This window comes from Rana temporaria, chromosome 1 (genome assembly GCF_905171775.1).
Source record: "Rana temporaria chromosome 1, aRanTem1.1, whole genome shotgun sequence".
NCBI lineage: Eukaryota > Metazoa > Chordata > Amphibia > Anura > Ranidae > Rana > Rana temporaria.
In genome coordinates this window covers 570,087,387-570,100,223 of record NC_053489.1, presented here as the reverse complement: position 1 = coordinate 570,100,223, position 12,837 = coordinate 570,087,387, and the positions used below count along the sequence as shown (strand labels likewise).

General features: G+C 44.3%; 1 protein-coding gene across 2 annotated transcripts in view; it reads left to right on the top strand.

Annotated features, from left to right (window-relative positions):
- ZDHHC2 (zinc finger DHHC-type palmitoyltransferase 2) overlaps positions 1 to 12,837 on the top strand; it is a 205,346-nt gene that overhangs the window by 43,908 nt on the left and 148,601 nt on the right. The gene's annotated exons all lie outside the window — the stretch shown is intronic.

Genomic DNA, 12,837 nt, shown 5'->3' with positions numbered 1-12,837 from the left:
AATAGCAGTATGCATGTCTATTGGTTTTATGTTTGAATTATCACGCTATCTGCGTGGCTTATTTTAATTTATTGCTTAAAAAAACACCACAGTCACTAATAGCATCTAACTTATAAATATTGCTTTTGATTACTAGATTTGCAAGCTATATCTAATTGTGCACAACTAAAATACTAATCATAATACTGTAAAATGTAGGCATACTAATGGTGACCATGCACGCTTCGATTATTTTATCCATTCAAAATGATCACATCAGCAAGAAATCAAATAGCCATAACTTCCCTTCCAATCAAGTCAATCAGCCAGGAGGGAATATTTCAATTGTTTAGCATCAGTCAATTGCCCTGAGATAATTTATTCATGAATATCATTGTATTTTGATCAATCAGATTATGAGATCACATGGTGGAAACAGAGATGTGATTGACAACTTACAATCTCAAGTTATGATCATATCTTAACTATCGTTTGACAAATATAGACTGATCATCTCTACTAGAAGAGATCGACAGGAAATCAAAGTGATCGATTATCAAAGAATAACCACTATTAATAACAAAATCTAGACTGTATTATACATATGCATTACCGATGACAGCTTGAATAAGTGAACAGACATCATGCTGATCTGTGCATAGTTTCTTCCTGCAGACTTTAAAAGGAGTGCATGGTTTTAGACACACATGTAAACGTGGTGGGTTTGATGTAAATAACCTCATTGATCTGTGCTAATGTTCTAAAAAGCTTTCCTTATAGCGTGTTTAATTATATATGTACATAAAGACAGCCATATTTGAGCTTGGCTCTCCCTGTGTGGTTGACATCTCAGCAGCTGTTAAAGCCCAGCGACACCATGTTTTGAATTGTATCTTCAATGTGGAAATAAATGTATAGTTTGAAATTTTTACCATAGATACGCTTTAAAAGCCTAATGCCGCGTACACACGAACGGTTAAACCGATGAGAATGGTCTGATGGACCGTTTTCATCAGTCAAAACTGATCGTGTGTGGGCGCCATCGGTTAGTTAACCATCGGTTAAAAAAAAGGCAACTTGTTTTAAAATTAACCGATGGATTCCTAACTGATTGGACAAAAACGATCGTTTGTAGGCACGACCATCGGTTAAAAATCCACGCATGCTCAGAATCAAGTCGACGCATGCTTGGAAGCATTGAACTTCGTTTTTTTCAGCACGTCGTTGTGTTTTACGGCACCGTATTCTGACACGATCGTTTTTTTAACCGATGGTGTGTAGGCGCGACGGACCATCAGTCAGCTTCATCGGTTAACCGATGAAACCGGTCCATCGGTCCGTTCTCATCGGATGGACTGATCGTGTGTACGCGGCATAACTCTAGCTTAATTGTATACTCCTTTATTTTGAACAGAGTGCAGACCCCTTTGTCAGGTTTGTATCAGTGGCGGCCCGTCCATAGGGACGCACGGGCGCCGCCCCCCCTCCCACAGTCACAAAAAATAAAAAACGGGCCCTTTAAGAACTTTTATTCGGCTAAAATGTCATTTTGACTTTTTAGCCGCAGTTCTGGCGGCCGTCTATAGAGGGCGCTGCAGCGCCACCCCCTCTCGCAAATAACACACATTCGTGCATAAATGCACAAATGTATGTTATTGTTGGTTGCCAGCGCTGCCTGGTCTATTCAGATAACCGGATGCGGGACGCCGGTTACCCGAATAGCGGCAGCTGGTTGGCTGAGGGGAACTGCCTATCAAAGCCAGCGGCTCTGATAGGCTTTTCTCCGGCTCTCAGCTGTCTATACTCTGAGCGCAGGTAATCTGCGCTCATTGTATAAGACAAGCGGCCGTTTCAGCCAATCAGGTTCCCGGATTCTGGTTATCAGGAACCTGATTGGCTGAAGCTTCACCACAGCGGCAGAAGACATTGAGGAAGCACATGGAATCCTCAGGTAAGTGCTTTTTACAGGGAAAGGGGCACAGTGACATCATGGGGCACAGTGGTGACAAAGGGCACAGAGGTGACAATTGGCACAGTGGCATCATGGGGCACAGTGGTGACAAAGGGCACAGAGGTGACAATGGGCACAGTGGCATCATGGGGCACAGTGGTGAGTGACAATGGGCACAGTGGCATCATGGGGCACAGTGGTGACAATGGGCACAGTGGCATCATGGGGCACAGTGGTGACAATGGGCACAGTGGCATCATGGGGCACAGTGGTGACAATTAAAGGGCACAGTGGTGACAATTGGCACAGTGGCAACAGTTGAGGGGCACAGTGGCTGCGTTTAATGGCATGGCACAGTGGTGACAATTGATGGCACAGTGACTGCGTTTGATGGTATGGCACAGTGGTGACAATTGATGGCACAGTGGCTGCGTTTGATGGCATGGCACAGTGGTGAAAATTGATGGCACAGTTGCTGTGTTGCATGGCACAGTGGTGACAATTGATGGCACAGTGGCTGCGTTTGATGGCATGGCACAGTGGTGACAATTGATGGCACAGTGGTTGCGTTTGATGGCATGGCACAGTGGTGACAATTGATGGCACAGTGGCTGCGTTTGATGGCATGGCACAGTGGTGACAATTGATGGCACAGTGGCTGCGTTTGATGGCATGGCACAGTGGTGACAATTGATGGCACAGTTGCTGTTTGATGGCATGGCATAGTGGTGACAATTGATGGCACAGTGGCTGCATTTGGTGGCATGGCACAGTAGCTGCGTTTGATGGCACAGTGGCTGCATGTGATGGGCACAGTGAGGCTGCAATTTTTTGCAGCCCCCCCCAAAAAATTTGAGCACCAGCCGCCACTGGTTTGTATTGCTTTTGAGGTCTGCATGTCCCAGTGCAAGCATTTTAATCCAGTGCACTCCTAAAGCCTAGTACACACAGGCCGAATGTTCGGCCCATATGTATGGCAGCCGGTCTGACAGAAGCTTCTGTCAAACCAGCATGCTGGGAAAACCAGCAGCCGACCGGCTCCTGATCAGCGCTCTCAGCCAATGGTGCTGACCGGATTGTTCAGGTGGGGGGCTGTTCCACTGTCAGAACACAATAGAACAGGAGTGGAGTTTGCTGTACTAACATCAGCGCCTCCGATCTGAGCTGTCAGTTTTTTTCTTGTTCAAACCGCTCCGTTTAACAACAAAAAAAAAATAGTAGTGTGTACTAGGCTTTACAGCATTAGAAACCTTCATAGAAACAGGTGTTAAAGCAGAGTTCCAACCCCTCCACCTACAAAAATTTAGGGCACTTACCTGTCCAGGGATCCAACGGTGTCCTCACCCGAGCTGATTCATGAATCGGGTCTCAGGTGCTGGCTCCACCATCTCGGCTAAAGGAAACTTCTTTGAATAAGCTGGCTGCAGGGGGAGGGGTTGGGGGGGCAAACTTCCAGCTCGGCCAGAGGTGGGAGCGGGTACCTGTCAAAACCAGGTATCCACTCCCCCAAAAGGTTTCAAATGTGGCAGCGTAGAGGGGAGGAGGCAGAAAAGTGGAGCTTCCCCTTTTGGGTGGAGCTCTGCTTTAAATAACAAAAGGATGGTCCCAACCCTCATTTCATGTCCTGTAAGGACAGACATTGAGGGTAAATCTCCCCTGCAGTGACACAGACAGTAGCACAAAAGTCAGCAACCAAAGTTTAAAAATCCTTAAAAGAATGGGGGGAAAATGGGGGTAGCCTATTTAGCCCCCCTTGCCTAATGGGGCTGTGGCGTCAGCTATTTTATTAATATTAAAGAAGTTTAAATGGGGCTTATTCTAATTGGTTGAATAGGGTCACATGATTAAGAAGTTTCCAGAAGGTTAGTAGGTTAAACAGGGATTGGTTAGTTAGGGTCAAGGGACCTTTAGAACCTCCTGGAAAGGCTTTTTGGGGGCTATTTAAGGAACCCCCTGACAGGAATTTTGGCTAGTCGCCAGAGAGGATTCCTCGAGAAGAGCTTCCCTCCCAACCCCCCCCCCCCCCGCCATTGTCACCGCCGGTTTATGTGGTGGGTCCCTTTGGTTAATTAATCAAAGGGGATATGTTAGAATATGTTTAAAAAAGAGATGATGGTCAGCCTGAGTCTTAGTGGCTGGGTTGAGCTTTGGTGAATTCTGGATAAATTTTTTAAAGTTATTTAAGTAAATATAGTTTACGGTTTTATATATTATTTTGTTTTAACCCAATAAACCAGGCCGCGGCCTATTTTGATCCAATTATTTTTGTGGAGTGTTTTTTTCCTTAATGCGTGTCTGTGGGTTTTTAGATTGGCGTCTGCAGTCCCATACAATTTTATACTTGGTTAAATGTAATTAACATGGGATATCCTAAAATATGTGATTCCTGTATGATATATTTATTATACAGTTTACATCAATTCTTTTGAAATATTGTCGATCATGTGTTTAGAACTAATTCTCATACAATATCCAGGTGAAAGCCACATACGTTTCGATCAAGAGTCTAGATCTTCTTCAAGGGCATAGCTGAATATCATATTCGATATTAATAAAAATAATGAATGAAATAATAAATGAAAATGAACCATTCAAACTCGAACAGACTATACCTCCAGACTACCAATGCTGACCAAAATACCCAACAGGGAACCCTCTTGAAGTCATGTGGACCCAAGATGCTAATGGAAAAATAATAAAAAGGGCCACCATCCCCAGGCAAAAAAATACAGAAGTTAAGCACAGTGAGGGCATCAGGTAGTTAGACCTCCACGTCGAAAGGATTTAATCATCTTGGAAATGCCCAATACACTAGTCCACAAGTGTCTGTATGTGAGCAGGTAGTGTGGCTCCCATGAAGACAGGGGCACCCACTGCTCAAATTTAACAGGACTCAGCCACAATTCAAGCCGCATATGACAGCTTTTATACTAATGTATTTTTAGGTTAACATTGAAAGAATAAATAAAGTAGGAACTCACTGAAAGCACACTATATTTTCATTTTAATGTCCACTGCCTTACTTTGGATTAAACAGCGACCACTATGAATTATTGTGACACCAATGATCATGATCTCTTTAGCTGTACAGACATTGGTATGAGTAGAAGAAAAATCAATACAGGCACAGTGTGCAATCAGCTAGTATTTTTACAATGTAATTTAAGGACTTGCAAGGTAAAGGCATAGTGTGCTAGTATGCATGGCATACTAGCACATTATGAAAAACGTACCTTAAAAAACAAAGCCCTCCAGCGCTGCGCTACCATGGCTGCAGAGGCTTTGATCTTCACCCGGTCTTACTTCTGGGTTTGCGGAAACTTGAATGGCCAAGCTGTTATGACATTGCACGTGTGCGTGGGAGTTTTGGCCACGGCGTACAGCTCTGATGTCATTCCTTCAGAGCACATGCGTCAGTGATGTCACCAACTACTGCTGACTAGAATTTCTCCTACGGTGCACATTTAGGAAATATTAAATTAATATAAGCTTACCTGCAGGTAGATATAAAAAAAGAGACTACCACTTTAAGCTTGAGAAGGTAAAAACAAATAGAACGGAGGTGGGATGGGGTTTGGTAAGTGGCCAAGGGGTTGCCTTTAGCTTCCTAGAAAACTGCGCCCATTAGAGGCTGAGGGCCAGATTCACGAACAATTACGGCGGCATAACGTATGTCCTTTACGTTACTCCGCCGCAAGTTTTCATCGTAAGTGCTTGATTCACAAAGCACTTGCGTGTAAACTTGCGGCGGCGTAGCGTAAAGCCGTCCGGCGCAAGCCCGCCTAATTCAAATGGGGCGGGGACCATTTAAATTAGGTGCTTTCCCGCGCCGAACGTACTGCGCATGCTCCATTTTGAAATTTCCCGCCGTGCTTTGCGCGAAATGACGTCGCACCGACGTAATGTTTTGAACGGCGACGTGCGTTACGTACTTTCGTATTCCCGGACGACTTACGCAAAAAAAAAATTGAAATTCGACGCGGGAACGACGGCCATACATTAACATGGGCTGTCTATTGTTACACCACCTAAATAGCAGCCGTAACTTTGCAACGCGAAAAGCCGACTAGCGATGACATAAGAGAATGCGACGAATGCGCGTATCGCCATAAACAGCTAATTAGCATACCCGACGCGGAAAAGGGCCAGCGGCCGCCGAAGTATTGCATCCTAAGATCCGAAGGCGTACGAAGCCGTACACCTGTCGGATCTTAGCCAAATGCCGTCGTATCTTTGTTTGTGAATTACAAATAAAGATACGACGCGGCAAATTTGAAAGTACGCCAGAGTATCAGCAGATACAGAGGCGTTGCTAGGGGGGTGCGGGGGGTGAGGTCCGCCCCGGGTGACACCCGCTAGAGGGGTGACACCATCCCTACGACTGCAGCGATGAGCGCCGCAGAATCGGAGCGCCGAGCGACGCAGTACAAGAGGAGGGGGGTTGCGGGGTGACACCGCAGCACCATCCATCCCCTCCTCTCACAGCCACGGGCTGTTAGCGGTGGTCGGCAGTCGGCACACAGGCACAGCCCCCTCCTCTCTGTTTGTGTGTACAGAGGGGGAGGGGCCGAGGGGACCTTCTGTCCATGTGCCGTGGCGCTGCCTGCGATGATCTGAGGTACTGAATGGGGAGGGGGGTGTTTGCACCTGGGGGGATTTCACTGAAGGGGTGGGAGGGATGTACTAAGGGGGTGGTTGCACTGAGGGGGTTTTCACTAAGGGGGGTTTGCACTGAGGGGGGGTTTGTACTAAGAGGGGGGGGTGTTTGCACTGGGGGTGTTTGCACTGGGGGGTTGCACCGAGGGGGTTTGCACTGAGGGGGGGTTGCACTGAGGGGGGTTGCACTAAGGGGGGGGTGTCTGCACTGAGGGGGTGTCTGCACTGAAGGGGGGTCTGTGTAACATGCAGGGGTCCAGAGGTGCAGGTGGCTGTGTAATGTAAAGGGGTCCAGAGGTGCAGGGTGCTGTGTAATGTAAAGGGGTCCAGAGGTGCAAGGGGCTATGTGATGTAAAGGGGTCCAGTGGTGCAGGGGCTGTGTAATGTAAAGAGGTGCAGGGTGCTGTGTAATGTAAAGGGGCCCAGAGGTGCAGGGTGCTGTGTAATGTAAAAGGGTCCAGAGGTGAAGGGGGCTGTGAGATGTAAAGGGGTCCAGTGATGCAGGGTGCTGTGTAATTTTAAAGGGGTCCAGTGATGCAGGGTACTGTGTAATGTAAAGAGGTCTAGAGGTGCAGGGGGCTGTGTAATGTAAAGGGGTCCAGTGATGCAGGGGGCTGTTTAATGTAAAGGGGTCCAGTGATGCAGGGTGCTGTGCAATGTAAAGTAGTCCAGAGGTGCAGTTGTGGAGATGGGTACACAGTAGTAACACAAAGATATTGAAGGATGCAGAGGTATGCAGGGGGCACAGTGGGGTGTTTTTACATTTTAACGTGGGGGGGGGGGTGCCAGATATTGGATCCGCCCCGGGTGCCAAATGCTCTAGGTACGCCCCTGGCCTATAGGCTCCTGAGATGTGAATTCCGGTTCTGGAGAAAGAGAGGTGGGGGGAGGGGACAAAGAAAAATGGAAAGAAGAAGGGTTAGAACGAACAAGAAAGATGGATAGAGAGAGAGAGAAAAGGGGAAGAAAGGAGAACAGAGAGCAAACAGTAGGGTAAAAAATATTTGAAAAATGTTATTGGGGGGCGGGGGGGGGGTGACACCATATTTTACTGCACCAGGTGACACCAACCCTAGTGATGCCACTGAGCAGATACTCCGGCGTACTTTTTCTCTGGATCTGGCCCTTAATTTTTAAGGCACAGTCTTTTACATGTCATGACAATAGCTGAAAGATAATCTTAATAAATAGAAAAGAAACACAATTTATTGTTTTAACTTTACTACAAACCTAAATCCTAGACATAGCTTTAAATTAAGCTAAAAATTTATTCCTACCTACGCTCTGAAAACCATAAAGACTATATACTGTAATTTGTACATCCTTTATATTTTCTATTATAGATTATGACTTCAAATGCTGCTTTCTTTAGATTGATATTCTTCTGTGATAAAAATGAACTTTTGATGTCTGCTAATATTTCTGCAGTTTGGCTCTGTTTCAGAAACATTTGGCAGCAACCATTTCACACCTATAGGTACTATTCTGAGTTATTTGTGATAGTACATGCTCCGGGATTATTATCTTCATAATCTGTAGGCTTTATCTAATTTTTATTAGTTTTGGGTAGAGCAGGGAGCGTTGTTAATGCTGTGTGACATTCACCTTCTCGAATTACTTGTCCTGGTGACCATTGTCACCATTTGAGACACAAGCTGATGGGAAATCCAAAATGTTACAGCTGTCACTGGAACAAGAGGTAAGGGACAGTTTTACTGGTGACAACTGTCCAAGAGATCATTCCTCTTACGTCATGATGTAACTCTATGGCCCCGTACACACGAGAGGATCGATCCGCTGGAATTGATACGCGGACCTTTTCCAGCGGATAGATCCCCTGGTGTGTACGATCCAGCGGATCTGTTTCCGCGGATTTTTGTCCCCGGGGATGGATTTCCAGCGGATCAAAATTTCTTGACATGCTAAGAAATCGATCCGCTGGAATCCAGTCCAACGGATTGATCCGCTGGTCTGTACAGACTCACCGGATCAATCCGTCCGAATCCATCCCCCGCATGCGTCGTAATGATTCGACGCATGCGTGGAAGTCCATATATCACAGCGTCGCGCATGTCGCCGCGTCATCATCGCGGCGACGGCGCGACACGTCACCGCGGACGGAATTCCGCTGGGATTTTGATCTCATGGTTAGTACAACCATGAGATCAAAATCCGCCAGAGGATTTATCCGCGGAAACGGTCCCCCGGACCGTTTCCGCGGATAAATCCTCTCGTGTGTACTAGGCCTTAGACCAGTGGTTCTCAACCTTACTAGTGCCGTGACCCCTTGATAAAATTTCCCTTGTTATGGGGACCCCCAACAGGAAAATTATTTTCGTAGCATGGGTTGTCGGCACCCAAGACAATTAATTTGCGCCCCTAAACCATGGACATTTAGCGTTCCCTGAGTCCCTTCCATTCATACAATAAAACCCCTTATGGTACATTTTGGGATGTACCATTCTTTTTTTGTTCTCCTTTCTTTCCCTTTTATCTCTTTCTATCCTAATTTTTTTCCCCATCCCTCTCTCTAGCTGTCTTTCTTGTTCTTTTTCTTATTCTTTGTTCCTATGTCGTAATCAGGAGATAGGGTCTCCACAGCCCCTGCCACTTCACATTCCTCACCAGTCAGCTGACCTCTAGTCTCTGTCCCCCACCCATGCCGTGAACTGAATGGGCGGCTGCGAAAAGGCTGAGTGGGTGGCCACGGGCTCCAGGGACAGCCCGGCTGGGCTTCCGCAAAAAGGCTGGGAGAGTGGTGCGGGCTTCAGGAACAGCCCAGGATTCGGTGACCCCTGGCAAATTGCCATTCGACCCCCGAGGGGGTCCCGACCCCCAGGTTGAGAACCACTGCCTTAGACAAACAAGCATAAAATGCTTTGTTCCAGGTTCTCCTCCCAAGTTAGCGTAGCAGCAACCAGGCACACAGCAACAGTCACTTTTTTTAATTTATTTTTTGGGGCTCAATAAACAGTCTAGGGTGTTTTTTTTGTAGATTTAATGTTGATCAAACTTGGGTAGGGATGGAAGGAAGCTGTGGAATACTCCAGTAGCATAGTATAACCTTAAGAGGACAGGCTTCACTACATCGAAGCTTCTTAGCACAGTCCTTCAAGTAGTAGCCAAAGGATTGAACAGCACTAAGACTCTATAGAAAATGTCCTGATACAAGCAGGCAGTGCTCATAGAGAGCAGTAAAATACAGTCACTAGGATCCAGCACTCAGATCTGTACTCACAATATCATTAGAGCTGTCTGCCACCCAGCTTCCACAGGTAGATCCTCAGTAAGAGAGAAAAAAGATCCTTAGTGGAGTCCCTTGAGCAGGCTCAAAGATTCTCAGGAAATAGGACCTTGAAGAACACATGAAGACCTTTGGAAGGGCTGCCTGATAGGGCAGCAGCCCACCAGGCTGGGGACTTCTCCTGCACAAGACTGGAGAGCTCCAGGCTTCAGACTTTTTATGCTCACTCCCAACCACCATCTGGGCACCAATCAGGCCCCGTTCACACTATGCGTAGCGGGAACTTGTGTTCCCGTTTTCGTTTTTCTTTTTTGTACAATTCTCACATGGAAACGTGTGACACAGATTGGGCAGTCCATTCATTTGCATGGACTGGCCTTTGTGCGATTGTCACTCCAAAGAAGGTCAGGGACCATATTTTGGCCCTGAGCCAGGATCAATTTTATCAGTTTTGCCACGATTCTTACGGGTTTTGTAATTTGAAAATCATGGCAAAATCATGCTGAGCTTGGGGTACCATTGAAGATGAATAGCAGCCAAATTGCGTGTTTTGCTGTGGTTTGGAATCACGGGCCTGTGATTCCAAATTGCTCATATGCCTCGGTCCTTACTTACCGTAACCCTTTCCAACTACATTCCCATTGACATCCCAGGCTCAAACTGAGTAGCATAAAATCTGATTTATTATGTTGGGTACATTTTTTTACACAGCACTCGGCCCTGCAAATGTAAAATGTACAGCATGTCCATTTTCTTTTTAATCAGTTTTTATAAATAGTGGTTCAATTAATTGTTTTTTAGAAAAATGTACTGTATATGTGAGGGTTCTCGAAATGATCCCGGATGTCTTACCTGTCCTCCAATGAAGCTAATGCAGTGCAGATCACATTCCATCATCTTCTGCCCCAGCCGTACAGGCTGCGGAAAGTGAAAGATCACCAAGAAGAAGTAGAGGAGAGTGGACAGATGTCTTGTCTGCTCTCTCCCCTCTACCTGGTGGCACCCGCCGTGCTGGCCCCGGGCGCTTAGGGTGCAGGATGCATACAGGGGGTGCGTGGCAGGGAAGGAGCCATTGCTAGGGGTGTGTGGAAACGATCAAGTGGCTGCAGAGCTGATGGATTGCTTCCATCTGACATATGGACCTGGCAGTAAAAGGGGCAAGTCACTCCCAGTCAGGGCTGTCTTTATTATGGATTGTACCCTGGGCAAACATTTTCTTGGGCCCCCTTCATGCAGTTTCCATTCTTCAAATGCTCTGAGACATACAAAAAAATTGTAGTTTACTGAATCAAATCAGGCAGCAATTGCGATTGGTTGCCAGAGGTTACATTGTATCATTACCGCTCACTGACTGGCTGCTAGAGGTTACAGTACACCTTATGGCTCACTTATTATTTGATAGAGGTTACAGCACGTGACTTTTGCTTTTTTTTTTTGGTTGCTAGAGGTTACTGTACATCAATACTGCTCACTGATTGGTTGCTAGAGGTTACTGAACATACTTACCACTCACTAATTGGTTGCTAGAGGTTACTGCACATTAATATTGCTCACTGATTGGTTGCTAGAGGTTAACGCATTACACCAAACCATGACCACTGTTTACCATAGCGTTTTTTTTTTCTTCTCTATTCCAAGGCTAACTGGGTGTTTCATAATCCTATTCATGCTCATATTAAACTGTTCTGAATTTATTGTAAAGTAGGCATGTGCAAAAGGGAAAAATTTGTTTTGTTTCGTTTTAATTCGTTATTTAATTAATTTCGTTAAGTTAGATTCGTTACATGTGTTAAATTCATTTTCGGAATTCGTTCGTTTTCGACCGAATCGGATTCGAAAATATTTCGACCGGATTCGAAAACAAATTCTATTCGAATCGAATTCGAAAACAAATTTGAATGAAAATTGAAAGCAAATTTGAATCAAAATCTAAAAAATATAAATTGATTTCTAAAAAAGAATACAATAAAATAGAATATAAAATAATAAATAGTAAAGAACAGAATGGAATTTAATAAAATGTAATCAAATACAATAGAATATGACCTGGCGGCTTCTTCTATCTATCTTCTATCTATCTTCCATTTTCTGAAATTCGAAATTCATATAGAATTAACTCAAATTCGAATAGAAAAATATTAGAAGAGTAGAATAATAAAATATATATATATATAAATATATTTTATTCTGCTCTATTCTAATATTTTTCTATTCGAATTTGAGTTCATTCTATATGAATTTCGAATTTCAGAAAATGGAAGATAGATAGAAGATAGATAGAAGAAGCCGCCAGGTCATATTCTATTGTATTCGATTACATTCTATTAAATTCCATTCTGTTCTTTACTATTCTTTGATTTTCATTCTATTGTTTTATTATTTTATATTCTATTTTATTATATTCTTTTTTAGAAATCGATTTATATTTTTTAGATTTTGATTCAAATTTGCTTTCAATTTTTATTCAAATTTGTTTTCAAATCGAATTGTTTTCTAATTCGATTCGAATAGAATTTTTTTTTTCGAATTCAAGTCGAATAGAATTTTTTTTCGAATTTGATTCGAATTTCGTCCGCGGGTTTTCGATTCGAAAACGTTCGTTGGGATTCGGTTAGATTCGTTAACATTACAATTCGAGAATTCCTATGCATCCGAATGTCTGAATAATGAAAAATTTGTCCGAATTTCGATTACGAAATGCACATGCCTATTGTAAAGCCAGGCAGGTTACTTGTTATTTGCATTGTTAATTTTTACATATTGTTTATATGGTTGAAAAAAGACACAAGTCCATCAAGTTCAACCTATGTGTGTGATTATATATTAGTATTACATTGTATATTCCTGTATGCTGTGCTTATCTAATAGTTGTTTTAAACTATCTACGCTCCCCGCTGAGACGACTGCCTTTGGAAGGGAATTCCACATCTTTGCCGCTCTTACAGTAAAGAACCCTCTAGGTAGTTTTAGATTAAACCTCTTTTCGTCTAATTTTAATGAGTGGTCA